A 17,939-nucleotide genomic window follows, 5' to 3' on the forward strand; every position below is an offset into this window, starting at 1 on the left:
AAGGTTTTTACATAAGTCATTCAGGTTTTCTAATTCATACCACTGTGCCTTGCAAAAAGCACCACATGAATAAACTAAGACTGTAAACTGTGCTGTATGGGTGTATGGCTGCTGTCCACAGGCTTTTGAATAGATTCTAAGTTTGCAATGCTCTAGCACCCTGGATGTTTCTAAGATGATTGAGCAAACATCTTATCCTAATTTTTAAAGTATCAAGCTAACTTTCATTGTGGTGAAAAGCAGATAAACACCAGCTTTTTTGTTAAAAACAATCGTGAATTTGGAAATCTGTGGGGACAAGTGCATGGAGTACTGAATACCTAGCATATCTTAAGGGTGTCTGAGGGGCAAAGCACTCCCCTGTGTTAGGCATGTGAGTGGCATATCATTCACCCCATAGGCACAGCCCTAGGCATGAGGCCACATGTTGCAGTACCTGCACTTGTTCCAAGGCCACTTCCTTGATTGGTCGCTGCAAGGACAGTTGGCCAGAAATTGTATTGGTGGCTGCTTATAGTCTGCTTAGCTACTGTCTGAGTTTATATACATGGTAATTGTGCAATAAAATCAGACCTTCCTCCTGCTTGGTCTCTGAAGGTCTTGATTAGTGACTGTACAGCCATACTCTCCTCTAACCTGTACCATGGACCTCCTCACAGGATGAGAGACAGCCCACAGATATCCATCTCTGGGAACTGTGATTGACATGGTGATGACAATAGTATGACAGTTTTAGTTTTACATCTGAATCTATAACATTCTCAGTTTACCTTGGCAAAATCACTTAATTACAGTAACTTCAACTTAGGAGTATTTTCTGATCCTCGATAACTAATTTGGTCTATATGTTTCTCACCCTTGGCCAGGAACCCTTCATTTAGATTTAGAAATTGTGATTGATCTTGTGATTAAGTTTCTTAATCAAGTATTTGTGCCTGTGGCAAAATCAAAGTTAATTTTAGTGTGTCTCTATAGCCCCTTCAAGTATAAATATGAAAGTAGCGAGTTATGTGTTTGTTGCCAATTTGGAGTCATCACAAATCAAATATGAATTATACCCTATCAAAATGTTTAATTATCGAATAGCATGAACAGGTTTTCTGTTTTTAAAAATGATTTACCATTTTTAAAAGGGACAATATAAAAAAAGTTTCTCTTATGCCACTTAACCTTAAGAATATGGACAAATGATATATTATACAGTAATATGAACATTGGATAAGCCACAAAATACAGAATTATTCTTACACTGTCAGCTCTACTATCCATGAACATCTGCAATATATCAGAGCAGTTACTCACCATGAGTGAGAATCAGCAGGCAAATGACATCAGGATCAGACATTCAAAACTTTTAGAGAATGAAATGGTTGCAAACCTTCCATGGTAAATATACATAAAGGGGAAGATTATTAATGAAATAAAAGTCATAAGAAAAGAAACTAAGAAATGTTGAATTAAAAGGCCAATTTAGATTTTGATAGTTAACAATGGTAAACTTCACAAAAATGAAGGAAAATTGGAGGAAGTACCAAAGAGAAGTTTACACACAAAGAACATGTTTAACTAGAAAATACATGAAAATATCCATGATTTAGTTGACAGCCATAAAGATATGGAAGGGAAGAAAGTAAATGTTCAGCAAATTATAAGACAAAATAAGACTTGCTGTATATCAAATAGAATTTTCTTTTAAAAAATGTGTTTGGGAATAATAATCAAAAACAGACTTTGAGATGTCTGAAAATCATAATTTGAGCAAGATCAATAAAAATGTCTTCAGCGTCTGAGTCGCAGCGAGGGGCGGGGCAGCGAGCATGCTAATGGCTGGGGAGCTTAGCGCGAAGGGCCACAGGCAGCGCCACCGCGGTGATCGCTGCCGCTGCTGCCTTCCCAAGCGTCCGGTGTGGCCTGCGGATTCGCCTCACCATGATAATCCACGGCTTCCAGAGCAGCCACCAGGACTTCTCCTTCCGCCCTGGAAGCTGACGGCCTCCAAGACCCGCATCATGAAGTCAGCGGATGTGGAGAGGTTAGCAGATGAATTGCACATGCCTTCTCTCCCTGAAATGATGTTTGGAGACAATGTCATAAGAATCCAGCATGGCTCTGGCTTTGGGATCGAGTTCAATGCTACAGATGCATTAAGATGTGTAAACAACTACGAAGGGGAATGCTTAAAGTGGCCTGTGGCGAAGAGTGGCAGGAAAGCAGGACGGAGGGCGAACACGCCAAAGAGGTTATTAAGCCCTATGATTGGACCTATAAGACAGATTATAAAAAAACGTTACTTGGAGAATCTCTTAAATTAAAGGTTGTACCTACAACAGATCATATAGATACAGAGAAATTGAAAGCCAGAGAACAGATTAAATTTTTTGAAGAAGTTCTCCTGTTTGAGGATGAACTTCATGATCATGGTGTTTCAAGCCTGAGTGTGAAAATTAGAGTAATGCCTTCTAGCTTTTTTCTGCTGTTGCGGTTTTTCCTGAGAATTGATGGGGTGTTTATCAGAATGAACTACACGAGACTTTACCATGAGGCAGACAAGACCTACATGTTAGGAGAATACACATCAGGAGAGAGCAAAATTGCTAATTTAATGCATGTCCCACCTTCCCTGTTCACGGAACCTAATGAAATATCACAGTATTTACCAATAAAGGAGGCAGTTTGTGAGAAGCTGATATTTCCAGAAAGAATGGATCCTAACCCTGCAGACTCACAAGAATGTACACCTGTGGAATAGAATGTACTACAGCATATACTCACCATGGAATCTGACTGAACACTTTGGCTATTTGTAAGGGGGTATTTTTATTATGAGAATTAATTGCCTTGTTTATGTGAAGATCTTCTGTAGCCTTAAAGGAAAAAAAGTTAAAAATAAAAATTGTTGCAGGCAGGTCCACTCAACCGATGTTTGTACTGTCTCTCCAAATTCACACTTCAGATTTACACGTTCTGGAGTTAAGTTTGGATTTATGAATTATCACAGAGTGGGACTTCAGAGTGGGGGCATAATCTGCAGCCATCATGAAACACTGACTTCTGCCATGAAGAGGTTACTTTGGTCATTGAATCCTGGATTGTGCATGTTCAGGTACTGGCTTTGGCTTTGGGCTTTCCAGTGTTTATTTGCACTTATGGAGGGTTGTGACTTGCCACAGTTTAATGATCCTAACCCACAAAAATTTTCAAATGTTTCTACCCCCTATTATATATACCAGTTTCTTTTGAATTACCTTTGAGTTTAAAGAAAGTTTTAGACATGGAACTGAAATCCATCCCCCTAGTGTTTTGGAGAACTGAAGCTGTTATGTATGTCGAAACTTGAACCTAGGGTGTCAGAGCTATCTCTAAGTGCTTTTCAGCTTGGGACCTAGCTAGTTCAGAAGCTATATAAAAATAAATTTAAAATTCATTTGTTTATTTTGATGATGACCCTTTAAACATTTTATATTATTTTCTGCCTTTCTAGATTGTTTTCATAAAGTGGAAAATTATGTAAGCATCAACTAAGGGATTACTTGAAATGGATTTTTACAAATGATTTTTTAAAGGACAGGGAAAAATCACCCCCTTTGTTCTTGAAATAACTGTTGTGCATATTTCCACTTGATGGAAAACCCATTAAATAAGAATCTTTAATTGAAAGCATTAGCAAAGCTCAACTCTTCAAGTATTGGCCTAAAGATAAATTTTAGTGAAAAAATACACTTGGTTATTAATCTTTGCTCAAATTTTGTACATTATTTTGAGCCAAACAGTCAGGGTAAATTGGTCACATGTAGTTTTGGTATGTGTCTGCCTTCTGCATTACCTCCATGGTATAGAAAATCAGAATTTTGTGTTCTGTGTATACTAAATATACCTGTATTTAATGCTTTCTTTTAGGATGGGAAAGTATGTACATATATACGTACATTGCACTCAGCTTTGTTTTATACACTGTGCAGATCTAAACACAAAAGACTCATAAGAAATGAAAACTTTTAAGAATATTCATTAGTTATAGTTTCTGGGCAACATCATTTCACTCATTGTGTGAGTGTGTACACATGTGTATTTTTTTTAACTTTTTGATATAGATGTCTTGTCCCTGAGAAGATTTAGATTACTTATTTTGAGAATCCATTGTTAAAAATTATGGAGAATTAAAAGAATTGACTTTTTTTCCTTAAAGAAGGTGGGAGGGGTGGGTGAGTGTGCTTCTGAAAATTTCATTAGTTTATTACTGTGGGGGATAACAAGAAAATGTGTATTTGGCCATTGATAAATGATATATACCATTTTATATTTATTTGTTCCAAGTGTCTTTTTGTAAGAGGAGAAAAACAATAAGGAATTACTGAAAAAAAATAAGTCTTCACTTAGGCATATTATAGATTTAAGAATACTAGGGGGTTGGAGTTGTGGCTCAGTGTTAGAATGCTTGCCTAGCATGTGTGAGGCACTGAGTTTGATTGTCAGCACTGCATATAAATAAAATGAATAAAATAAAGGTCCATCAACATCTAAACAATATTTTTAAAACGACATTTTAAAAAGAATACTAGGAACAAGAAAATTTACAAGAATTAGAAGAATAACATGTTTATAAAAACAAATAATAAATGTATTATTTATTATTCAATACCACTAGTAGAAACCAGAATACAGTTATATTGTATCCTTAAACTGCACCAAAGTAATCAAAATAGAATTTGATTCCCAGCTACGCTATCATCAAGGGCGTCTGAAATACAAACATGCTTACATGAATACATAGGGCATACATGGAAAGCATTGTTTTCATAAGTAATGAGTAACTGCTAGGATATGTTAAAACAAGGTAAAATCCTATTCTTATTGATATGTGTGTGTTAAAAAAAACTCAAAAAGAGAGATCTAAAATACCATAATAACATTCACACAGGAAAAGTCTAGAGTATTAAAACATTTTAAGGTTGTTCAGTTACTGGGAAAAAAGAGGTGCTGGATAACTTTAGACTTAATATTTCATTTGCATAATTCAGTTGTGTGAAACCACAATAGGGAATAAAATATATCAATAGAAGGGAAGAAATGAAGTAACATTAAGGAAGGGCAGAAACATTGATCAATATAGTAGCATGCAGGGAAGAACTAATTTAAAAAGCAAAAGTATAATAAAGTCTTACCTAGGATTGTACACAGCCTCTTCAGTTACTGCCATTTGCATCATGCAGCCTGGACTTTGAACTCTCCTTCTGCCAAATATTAGCTGGGTGAATTCTCTGAATCTCAGTTTCTTCTTCTATCTTCTATAAAATGAGAATAATACTATTTATCTTAAAGGGCTGTTGTCAGAACTCATAATGAAAGTAGGGCTTTACCATAATCCCTTACTTTGCATCCATGGCTTATAGTTTAAACACCACCTTTTTAAAAAAATTCTTAATGAAACAGCATTTAACATTACCACTCAAATTTTGTGTCAAAAATATCTTTGTAAACTACTAGCATATTAGGATTTTATTTTCTATGTCTTCCTTTATTTTGCCAGATCATTTCTGCCAAGATTGGCAATGCCTAGCTCATCTTGCAGATTGGCAATGCAAAACAGGCTGCCTGGGACTTCAGAATGAAGTGAGTGGAATAGACGGATGATAACTGACCTTTCCCACCATGTCCTCTTATTCCCTGTTTTCCTGCCTCCATTGATAGCAAATATTTGGAATCTTCTGAAGTTCACATTCTCCACATATTTGGTGCTTAGGCAAATGAAAATAGAATGTTCATTCCAAAAAGTATTTAGAATCAAACACAATTCACATTACACATTGTTAAAATAAATTGGTTTCTCTTAAGGCTATGGATCACCATAGTTTTAATGACTTATAATTCAACATAACTCTACTATGTCCGAAGCTGGAATTTTCAAAGCATTAAATGAACTAATAATGTATTTGACAAGGGGTTAAACAATTGTTTTCCTGATGCACATGCAAAAACATTATCCATCCACTTGTTTTTATATTTTCATCTCCTTCTTCATATCCCATACTTCCCGACATAAGGAATACAAACTTTTTGTATTACAAAATTTTCACATAGGAAATTGCAAGGATGATGATCCTGAACCTATAAAATCTTGGCACAATATAATGAAGAAGTACCAATGTTTGAATAAATCTTGAAGAAAATTGAGCAAAATAATAACTATTGTTTAATTTTCAGTTGCTCTTGGGACACCATTAGAAACTGCACAAAAAGATAGGGGCTGCTATTTTTTATAGCCACAACACCTAGCCAAAGGGGAATCCCTTCCTGGGATGCACAATGCTAGTGGAGTTCATTGCTGGTAGAAAAGCACCACCTCATGAGTTTTCCCTTTCCTTTCTTCCAACTGAAAAATTAATCATGATGTGGAAAAAAGAAAGGCAGGAGAGAAGGAAAGGAGTTAGAAAAGCAAGAACCACATTACACACTCCAGTGCTGCTATTTTAAAACAGTTGCATAGATTTGTGCATCAGATAGCCCTGAAGATGACAGTGACCTTGTCTAAATTAGTGTGTTGCATCCCTAAACTACTTTTCAGGTAGGAGAATGACCTGGTTCTATGCCAGACTGTGTAAGCTGACATCAATGGCCTGCAAAAGGTGCCAGATGAGCTGACTCTAGCCAGAGCTGACCTGGAGATGCAGACTGAGGACTGACTGAAGAGTTGACCTATCTGAAGCAGAATCACAAGGAGGCCAAAATTTGATTTTTTTCTCCTTTACAATATATGCACATAGGGTAATAAAGTCCAAATCATTCTACTCTCCTTCCTCCCCCCATACCCTCTCCCCTTTCACTCCCCTTTGTCTAATCCAAAATATCTCTATTATTCCCTACCCCACTTCCTTATTGTGAATTAGCCTCCACATATCAGAGAAAACATTAGTCATTTTGTTCTTTGGGATTGGCTTATTTTGCTTAGCATAATATTCTCTAGCTTCATCCATTTACTGATAAATGCATAATTTCATTCTTCAAGGATGAGTAATATTCCATTATGAATATGTACCACATTATCTTTATTAATTCACCTCTTGAACAGCATCTAGTTTGGTTCCAGAGTTTGTAATTGCTTTGCAAATGTAACCTCATGACATCTTCACCTTATCATCGTGAAGACGGTGCATTTACTAGGCCGATTTGTTGGATGGGAAAACTGAATCTCAGGGAATTTAACCTAATTCTTCAGAGTTTCTTAGTAAAATCTGTAAACCTGAAATACAAATCTACTTCCATCAGCACCCGCAATGCATCCTAATTCTTCACAGTTCATGGCTGACCTTGTCTTACCCATATCTTACCCATAATCCATACTGAGCAGGTCCCAGAAGGAAATCGGGATGACTCTTCCTAGAGCTGGACAGAGGTTGGCCTCCTCCATCTTTAGTGTAATTTTTTCTCTGATTACCTGGCTCCTTTTGAGGATCTTCAAGCTGTCCACTCCCATGTCAGTTATTCAGTGACATCACCTGTCATTCATGTTTTTACATAACTCTGAGGAAGAGAAAATCCACATGGATTTCAGAAATGGCTCAAGATGTAAATGACTGGTCATGATTGACTTGGATACCCTAAAAGGGGATGGTATTTGTCACGACCCCCTTGCCCGCAAGGAAGACGCGACTCAGGAATCTTCTTTCAGCAGTTTATTCAGGCCCCTGATATTCTTTTAATGATTCTTCTACTCTACTTCTACTACCCGGAATAATAATTGGATGCCCCTCCCAGCCTTAATAAAGCACCTCGAACCCCAATGCAAAGCTGCCACGTGTACCCTTCTCACAGGGTGCTAGAAAATGACACGCCAACTTTCTCTGATAAGGAGCTGGGAACACGCCAACTCTCTTTGATATGGAGTTGTCCTTCACAGACCACAACGGAGCCAGCGCCATCATGTAATGGCGACCACAGTCCGCAGGAACGGCTCACCACAGCTCCCCCTTTTTGTTTCACTAAGACAATACAGGCGAGAGTAGAGGTCCTATCCCACTGTGTAAAAGTGGCTGCATAGTATGGGCCAGCCCCAGGGGGCGCCTTCCCCAGACCTGACACCATATCAGCCGACGCCTTTTTTCGTGGGGCGGGGCGGAGACACGTCAAACCCGCATGCAATAGGACATGCTCCCCTTGAGGTCCCTCTTCTCAATGGATCACTCAAGTGCAGTGCCTTGCCTCGCATCCTGTATCGTGACAATGGTGAGTAAGAGGGAATAGCTGAGGTTGAACTGTGGCCATGCAGAGGTACAACTACAAACAAGTTGGCAGCACCCTGAAAGAAAGGCACGGACTTTAAAGTGATAGATAAAGACCAGTGTGGAAACCCTTCTGCGTGCAATGGCAACAAGACCTGCAGAGTGCAAGGGCTTTCCAGCACTAAGAGAAAGACAAAAGAAGGACATGTCGTACCCAGTGCAATGTTATAATAACTTGGGGTGCAACGACCATGTCAAAGGCACTAGTGTAGAAACCCATCTGCGTGCAATGGTAGTAAGACCGGCAGAGTGCAAGGGCTTTCTGACACTAAGAGAATAACGAGGAAAGACATGTCAATCCCAGTGCAATGTTATAATAACTTGGGGTGCAATGACCATGTCAAAAGTTTAGTGCTTAAGATGCGCAAGCCAGACCTGTGGCGAGTTGCCAGTTTCTAAAGCTGCAAGAGCTTGTATGATCATAGCCTTATCTTGAGCACTACGAGCCTTAAGGCGACAGAGAAACCACAAACAGAGGAACATACCAAAACAACATAGTGCACCAAAAATGCCTACTCCCACCCACTCTTTAAAAAGGGAAAAAGCAGAAGATATCCAATTGGTGAATTGACCCAGAGTCACGGGATTGACACGGGTACTATTTAAGACAGCTATCTGGGTTAATTGAGACTGGATCATGTCTTCCGCTTCCATGGACCAATTTCCGGCCAGATATCCACCAATGATGTGGGAAGCATTCCTGGAATCATTAAATCTGACAGAGGTTATACATAAATGTGCACGTTGGTCAATGCAGCCTAAAAGTACTAGGTCAGCCAATTCTTCTACCTGAGCTTGAAGAAAATCTATTCTTTGGTTGGTAGCTAAAATCCCTGACAAAATATGTTGATTAATCGCATTTTGCGATTCAAGTATAGTGGACGTTTGTTGAACAACTTGATTAATAGTGGCAGCAGTTTGTACTTGACTGGCCATGGCTACTCCGGCCGTAACTGCTGCAGCAGCAGATGCCGCCACGGCTGTCACTATAGCTGCTGTGATTTCAAAATCTCTGCGGACTCTAAGTAGCTCTACAATAGGAAATTTATCTGGATCCGCAGTGACTGGGATTGGGACAAAAGTTGAAATTTTCATAATCACTGCTACAGTTCAAGAACCATTCCAACACTCAGATAAGAAACAGGTAATAATAGAACAATCCAGCATCCCCGACGAGGTGTGATTAGCTAAAAGGAACAGGAACGGGGATTGGATACAGACCATTGCAGGAGGCAATGTGGCATAATGTAACAGAGAGTTGAACGAAACAGATGTAAGCCTATTACCTCGTTCACTCTCCTTAGTAGTGCCAGAAACATTAGCCAGCCAACTTTTGGCTCCTAGTAATTGAGCCAATGCGGAAATATCGGCTGAAGCCCCCTTCTCATTGGAAATTAGCCATTGAAACCAGGACCAACCTGTTCCTGTAGAGGAGTTGGCATTGTTGTTAAAGTTATAAACATATCTCTTCAGAGGGGGGGAAAAGGAGAAACCTTTAGCAACTTGATGTTTCTCCCAAGAATGATCCTGACAAGGCGTAAATGTTGGGGGAAAACCAAAATTAGGGGTACAGTAGGGAGAGGCCTTGAAATGAGTGGCATAGCAAGTACTATTAGAGGAAGGAGGCATTGGGATTAATACCTCGGAGATAATAGCTAAAGTAGTTATGTTTAAAACAGAGCTAGTTGCGGGGGTCCCTGAGCCTGATTGCTTCCCTGAAACTACTTGGCTCAATACAGCACTGAGAATACTCCCTGAGACTCGACTGGACCGCAATGGGTCCTCCCAGTTAGTCAAATATTTGGTCTTAAGGCTAATACAATTAGTGTTCCCAAGGCTGAAACAAAAAACTCCTGTGAGATTAACTTGAGACTGATTAAAAATATTTTCCATGTCCCCTCTAGGAGAGGTACAAGGAGCAGACATCTCACATGAGGTAGAAAAAAGGAGTGGGGAGGACACTAGAATTACTATGAACTGGCATTGGCATTGGCCATGCCCGTGCCACTGCCCACCACTGCATTGGTGCCATCTGTACCGTTGGCACCAGCATCAGAGCCAGAGCACTCATCAGAATGAAGCTCCTCATCATGGGACTGTTGTGGCACCTCCTGCTGCTGGTTAGTAGATCTCGAGACTCTTCTTGTCAGGCGTTCAGGGATCCACAGCGGCTCCGTGCGATCCTGGGGAAAAACACATACAGATCCTCGTGCCCATGTCAGCACGGGGTCAGGGCCGTTCCATTGGCCCGTAAGAACATCCTTCCACTTAACATAGCCAGTCACAGAGGGCTGAGGGGACACATGTCTATCAGCCGCAGAGCGGCCATGAATATCCAAATTCAAAAAATTAATGGTAAAAAGAGCTAAGGACAGGCGTTCTTTAGGAGTGTGGTCAACTCCTATTCCCCCTTTTTGTTTTTCTAAGGTTTTTTTTAAGGTGCGGTGGGCACGTTCAACAATGCCTTGCCCTTGAGGATTGTAAGGCAACCCATGAGCAAGTTGTACTCCCATAGTAGAACAAAAAGATGTAAACTGTCTGCCAGTATAAGCAGGTCCATTATCAGTCTTAAGGGATGCAGGTGCACCCCATGCTGCCCATGCCTCTAAGCAATGAGTAATAACATTACGTGCCTTTTCTCCCGATAAAGCAGAAGCATGAATAATTCCAGAGTATGTGTCAATAGAAACATGTACATATTTGAGGTTACCAAAGTCAGGCACGTGAGTTACGTCCATTTGCCAGACGACCAATGGCTTCAATCCTCGTGGGTTTACACCATAAGTAGGAGGATGAAGAAATGTGACACAATGGGGACATTGTAATACTATCTGACGAGCATCTGCTCTGGAGATGGAAAAACGTCTGCGCAGCGTTATAGCATTGACATGAAAGTTGTGATGAAACAATTTAGCTTCTTCTAAGGAGGAGGCCAAGCATACTAACTGGCTTCTAGTTGCCGAGTCAGCACAGGCGTTACCCTGTGATAACGGGCCAGGAAGAAAGGTGTGAGCCCGAATGTGCATTGGATAGAAGGGGGCAGTACGGCTACGGATAAGCTGTTGAAGCTGATTAAAGTAAGCAGACACAGCATGGGTGTCACTAATAGCTCCTACAGCCTCCAAAATTTTGAGCGCCTGCACCACATAGATGGAGTCCGAAATGAGATTGAAAGGAAAAGAACACTGTTTAAAAACTTCAATGACAATTTGCAGTTCTACCCATTGTGGATTTTTAGGAGCAAATTGATGCTGGACAGGGGGAGAGTCATTAATCACATAAGCTCCCATTCCAGACTTAGAGCCATCAGTAAAAATATTAACAGCCCCTGGAATTGGAGTGGGTGAAGTTACTTTAGGGAAAATGATAGGATGCTCTTTAACAAAATGGAGTAATGGATGAGAAGGGTAATGATTATCAATATGCCCTTGAAACGAGCAACATAGAATGGCCCAGTTGTCCAGAGTAGCACACAAAACATTAAGTTGAACTTTAGAATAGGGTATGATAAGAGAAGAAGGTGCTTGTCCAAAAAATTGAATGCTCTGTTGAATCCCTCTAAGTGCTAACGCTGCAACAGCATCAGGATAGTATTCTAAAGATTTTCCTGGGGATACATGTGGGTGGATCCATAGTAAAGGCCCATCTTGCCACAGTACTCCAGTAGGCTGCCGCATAGTGGCAAGCACACATAACTGGAAAGGTTTATCACTCTGGAGCCTGCATAGAGTAGCATGTTGTATAGCTTCTTCTACTTTTATAAGGGCCGCTCTGGCCTCTTTAGTGAGGGTACGAGGGGAAGTAAGATCTGGATCACCCTTAAGAATAGCATACAAAGGCTGGAGCACGATATTAGGAATATGTAAATAACCTCTTATCCAATTAATATCTCCCAACAGTTTTTGAAAGTCATTTAGAGTTTGGAGATCTTGAGTTCTTATAGTAACTTTTTGTGGTTTTAATATGTCATATCCAATCGTTGCTCCCAAATACTGAATAGAATCCCCTGTTTGAACCTTTTCAGGTGCAATATGTAATCCATACTGAGCTAACAACTTCACCAAGTCTTTATAGGCCTCATAAACTGACTGTTCTAATTTGGCTGCCAATAATACATCATCCATATAATGAATAATCTTGATGGAAGGATATTGTTGTCTAAGAGGTGCGAGTGCCTTCCCTACATACATCTGGCAAATCGTAGGACTGTTAGACATTCCCTGTGGTAAAACAACCCACTCAAACCTTTGATCTGGTTCCTCGTGATTACACGAGGGAAGGGTGAAGGCAAAACGCTGTGAGTCTTTAGGATGCAAAGGAATAGAAAAGAAACAGTCTTTAATGTCAATAGCAATGATATGCCAGCCCTGAGTAACAGAGGAAAGCAGCAGCAGCCTGAAACACCCCCGCCATACGGAGGCGGATCGGGAGGCTGTCTTTTCTTGAGCCCTTGCTTATCTCTGTTCCCTGTACCTAAACTCCCTAGCTGCCGAGACAGCGTCTCCAGCTCCTCCTCTTCATTATCTTCTACCTCTGACCCACTTTCGCATGGGGGCGTGCGCAGCACACTGAGATCTGGATACAGTCTCCTCCCGTTCTCCACGTCCCGCACACTCCCCTCTTCCTGAGACACTTCGCTCTCTGTTGTTTCTGATTTTTCCTCATGCAATTGTTCTAAAACCTCTTGCCCTTTAACAAGCGCTTCTTGGCATCGGCCATCCGTAAGACAACTACGGACCATCTTCCAGAGGGGTATCACCCCGCCCTCTAGCATGCCCTGCTCACTAGCAAAGTCAAGGTCTTTGCCTAATTTATCCCAGCTGGGTGTAGTGAGGCTGCCTGAAAATGCAAACCACGGTGCAGCTGTATCTACTCTCTGTAAAAATTTCTCTAAGGTACTGCGTTTCACCTCCAGTCCCTTGGAACGTAAAAGGCCATCGAGGGCTAGAAGGAGTGGACTTGAAGTCACAGCACCCATAACGCAACACAAGAAAACACAGAAATTGAAAGTGAAAGTACACAAAACAAAACGAACATACACAGAAAACAAAAACGAAAATACAGAGTGCAATTGCTATGAGATGTAACGCCCTCTCTTTTTACAGAGGAGCAGGTACCTTTTAATGCTCCCTCTTTATGTATAGAGGAGCCTCCGCTTTTTAACAGCGGGTCCCACCTTACCTGGGACTTACCGGCGCGCCTCCCTGACTGCTGAAAGTTCTGGTTCCTGGGTGTTTCTTTGTTTCTTTTCTCCCGGGTCTCGGCACCACTTGTCACGACCCCCTTGCCCGCAAGGAAGACGCGACTCAGGAATCTTCTTTCAGCAGTTTATTCAGGCCCCTGATATTCTTTTAATGATTCTTCTACTCTACTTCTACTACCCGGAATAATAATTGGATGCCCCTCCCAGCCTTAATAAAGCACCGCGAACCCCAATGCAAAGCTGCCACGTGTACCCTTCTCACAGGGTGCTAGAAAATGACACGCCAACTTTCTCTGATAAGGAGCTGGGAACACGCCAACTCTCTTTGATATGGAGTTGTCCTTCACAGACCACAACGGAGCCAGCGCCATCATGTAATGGCGACCACAGTCCGCAGGAACGGCTCACCACAGGTATTGACAGCACAGGGGTATAAATCTCATGATGGGCCAGAAAACTCATTTACAGAGCAGCCAAAGGTCTATGTAGATCCATAAAATGGCCACAAGCCACCTGCAAATCTGGGTACTTCCTCATCTGGAACAGTCCATAGCCTCTTTCTGCTAGAGCAATATCAGTGGCTTCTTTTGGAATTAAAGTAGGTGTGAAAAATAGCTCCTGTGCCACTTGGTTATGAAAAATGGTAACGATGATGAAGGTGATAATGCAATAGCAAATTCTCATAGACCACTTTGAGTACATTATTTCATTGAATATTCACAAAATCCTTTCAGTGACTGTTCTAGTCAGTTCCAGCTGCTACAAAAAAATACTCTAAGCTTAAAAAACATTTATTTCTCCCCATTTGGGAGGGTGAGAAGTTCATAGTCAAGGTACTGATTGGTTGAGTTCTTGGAAAGAGCCCTCTTTTTGCTCATAGCTGGCTGCCTTCTCACTGTGTCCTCACTTGGCAGAGAGCCAGTGAGCTCTGGTCCCTTTTTCATCTTTTGAGAACAATAATCTCATCTTGGGAGCCATGCCCCCCTGGCCTATCTAACTCTAATTACCTCCCAATGGCCTGGATTCTCAGCCATCACACTGGCATTAGGGCTTCAACATATAAATTTGGAGGAGACACAAACATTCAGTAGGGAATGCCACTTTGGGGTGCTGGGCATAGTCAGTATCTTCTCTGTGCTTCTGCTGCCTCAAACAGAAAAAGGACGGTAATAACACCTGATCAATGTGCATGTGTGTGTGTTTATGTGTGTATGATTACATTGAATTAAAAACAGGTGATTAGATGATACATGCAAGTGACCCTAGATCTAAAAAAAAAACCTGAATATAAAAAACACAAGTATTAAAATAAAATCTGAAACCAGGTTTAAAAAAACATTTCAGTGTGGGAATAAAAAATATTTCCCAGCAAGAGGATAAAAATGGGGGTTTGTCTTAATGATATCAACTTTTAAGGAGATGTAATACATATTTATGAAATTTAACTTGCTTTATGTTTATATTATACATGTATTACTTTATTCTGCTTCCATATTTAGAAATCAATTTTTGACTAAAACTCATCATAGCCCTCTCCAACATTGGTGTTTTTTCCCCCTCTCCAAAACAAATTTGGAGTCTTAAAAACAGTTTCAAGGACTCGGTTCTGTTCCCTCTAAGAAGAAGGAAAGATGGGTCCTTGTGAATCAGGATGATCTTGACAAACCACACTGAGGCCTTCATGTGGCTTAATGTATTTGAAAGTTCATCCTACAGGTGTATGCTTGTGACCACCACCATATATATTCATTTTAAATGACTGCACAGCACTTGTACACAACACTATCCATAGACTCAAACACAAGTCCACATTCCAAGGAATCCTGATGATCTGTACCTTCTATCTGATCTACCCCAAGCATGAATTGCTGATTTCATAAGAAATCAAACAAGCAATAAAGACTGTGTTTACCTTGGTTATTAGAAAATGAAGACCTCAGGCTCCACGACCACTCAGGTGTGGCCCACGTTCTGTCATCCCCTCCATCCAGGCAGTCAGTATCCTGACTCCAGAGGCAGGCATGATCTAGGTGTCCATTTTTCCTCCCTACGCAGGAGAAAATTGTGACTGAAAGAGCACAGTGAGAATTTCCCAGCCTGAATGCATGTGGGGAGGCTTATGGTGGGGGACATAAACCCATCTTCCAGCCATTTTCTCAAAAGCACTATGATTTCAAGACACTCGGGAAGTGGAGGAGCTTCTGGTCTTGGCCACTCTAGAGGAAGGTTCAAGATAAGTTCCAGTTCAGCTGTGTGACATGAGGAAGGACCTAGACACTGAGCCCCAGGACCATGTTCTTGGCAACCTGACCCCAACTTTGTCACCCACTGGAAGTCTGTGGCTGCACTGGACATCTGGTGATCCCATTGCTTCCAGGGCCCTGATTCCCACTGCAGCCTACTGGGCAGCACCACCTACTGGGTTCAGGAGGATGCAACTCCAGGAGTTATCCCACCAGGAGAGATGAGCACTGCCACAACCCCACCCAGCAGCCTGCACTGTGATTACTGCAGGTCCAGTGGACCCAGGAAAGCCCATGGGCAGTGGAAGGGGCCCGAGGAGCACTCACTTTGGACAACAGTCTCAGGTGAGGCTCCCTCCCACCTCACTCCTCCAGGTCCCCACTCACTGATATTTTGCCCAGTTCAGAAACCAGCCCAGACTTCAACAGTGAGGAGGAGGGACAGCTCTTGATAGCTGAGCATGGAGGAGCATGCAGGGCTGCTTGGTGGGTTATGGGAAGCTTGAGCTTGAAACCTCACAGCTAACTCTGGCAGGGTGCCCTTCCATCCAGGGAAAGCCAAGACCCATGTCACCTGGAACCTCCCAAGAGTGAATGCTGAGAGGATCTCTGGGTCTGTAGGTGTCTGTGTTGGATTGGACTGGTGAAAGGTAACATATCTTACACTGTAGGACCAGTAGGAGGCCTAGTATTGTTCCCAGAACAGCTAAGCAATGAAGACACAGTCAAAAACTGGAGAACTGGGGTTGAGGCTCAGTTGCACAGTGCTTGCCTAGCACGTGGGAGGCACTGGGTTCAATTCTCAGCACTGCGCAGAAATGAATAAAGGCCTGTTGACAACTAAAAAAATAAATTTAGAGAATCTTGATAACCAAAATTCAAAAAAGCAACCCAAATATGAATAAAACAAAATTTTGTGAGCACACAGCTGGGTTTTTCTGACTTCCACGCACAGAGAAAGGACTGTGGACACAGGGTACCATTCCCTCCCAACCTGCCCTGCTGAACCCCTCAGTCAGACTCTGCGTGGCTCCTTAGATGTGTTCTCAGCAGCTGTTCTCTCCACTGTTCCCAGAGGAAGTGCAGGAAGACACACAGGCCATGAACCCAAAGCTGCCACCACCTGAAATGCTGCTCAGCCAAGAAACTTGCCCCCCAGCAATTCCTCTTCTGACTGGCCAGTCCCAGGCAGGACAGCAGACAGAACTCTGACAGCTCAGGGGCTGGGCGGGGCAGGGCTGAGGGATTCCTGCCATTGCAAGAGTTCCTGGCTGTCAAACCCAACCCCACCCACCCTCACCAGAGCGAGGGTAGATACAAAGGCTAGCTCACACCTTCAAGGGAGGACAGAGTGTCCTTACCCGGCCCCAGCAAGCAAGATTCTGGAGATGCCACCACCACTTGCTCACCTGCTGGTGCACTGCCTATCTAATGCCCTTGCTTTCCCCTTCAGAGGCCCAGGGAGGCTACGACCCTGCTTCCAGCTTGGAGGTATGCGGGGGGCTCTTCTATTGGGGCCATGCCACTGCCTGCCTTTTCAGAGAAGAACTCCCCTGAAGAGGCACGGACATGTCCTTATACCAGAGGCGCAGGTGCTGCCAGCCAAACACCTGCGCGTCACCATAGTCCCCACGTGCTCCACGCCCCAAGAGCTAACCTCAACCTGCAACAAGAGGCAGTTCAGCCCTCCGGCTGCCCCCACCTCCATTGGACTCCAGCCCACCTGTGCTGCCATCCTGGCCACCTCTGGGGAGGGGCAGGGTCGCTGCACCAGTCTGAGGGGAAGGATCCCTGGCCTTGTCATAGCTGCCACCCCTCAACCTTTGGGCCTTCCACCATCTACAACCCCTCCCAGATGATCGGGAAACCTCATTGGGTCAGGAGGTCCACCAGTGGGACCTGGATCACAGCCCCAGTGCCAGCACTCAACAGTCCCCCCAGGACCCACGCATGCACCAGGCACGCAGTTCCCACACCTATTTCTCCCGCATCTAGCACGTGGACTTTGCATGCGCACGCTGAATTTGCACGCGGTGCGTCTGTTCCTGGCGCAAGCCTGCCTCTTGCCCAGTGTGGACAGTTTTCCTCACGTGCTGACGTGTTCTCCACTCATTCCTTCCTCAGCTGTGTCCTGGCAACAGGTCTGACAGCCATTTCGCCTGAAGCTGCGTGGGCAGCAAAAGAAGGACCTTCTGTGATGGACGCTAGAATTACTGA

General features: G+C 42.6%; 1 pseudogene; it reads left to right on the forward strand.

The window, feature by feature from the left end:
• Window positions 1–1,929: 1,929 nt before the first annotated feature.
• Window positions 1,930–2,871, forward strand: LOC101966509 (TIP41-like protein pseudogene; annotated as a pseudogene).
• The last annotated feature ends 15,068 nt before the right edge of the window (window positions 2,872–17,939 follow it).

The sequence above is a fragment of the Ictidomys tridecemlineatus genome, chromosome 8 (assembly GCF_052094955.1).
Source record: "Ictidomys tridecemlineatus isolate mIctTri1 chromosome 8, mIctTri1.hap1, whole genome shotgun sequence".
Lineage (NCBI taxonomy): Eukaryota > Metazoa > Chordata > Mammalia > Rodentia > Sciuridae > Ictidomys > Ictidomys tridecemlineatus.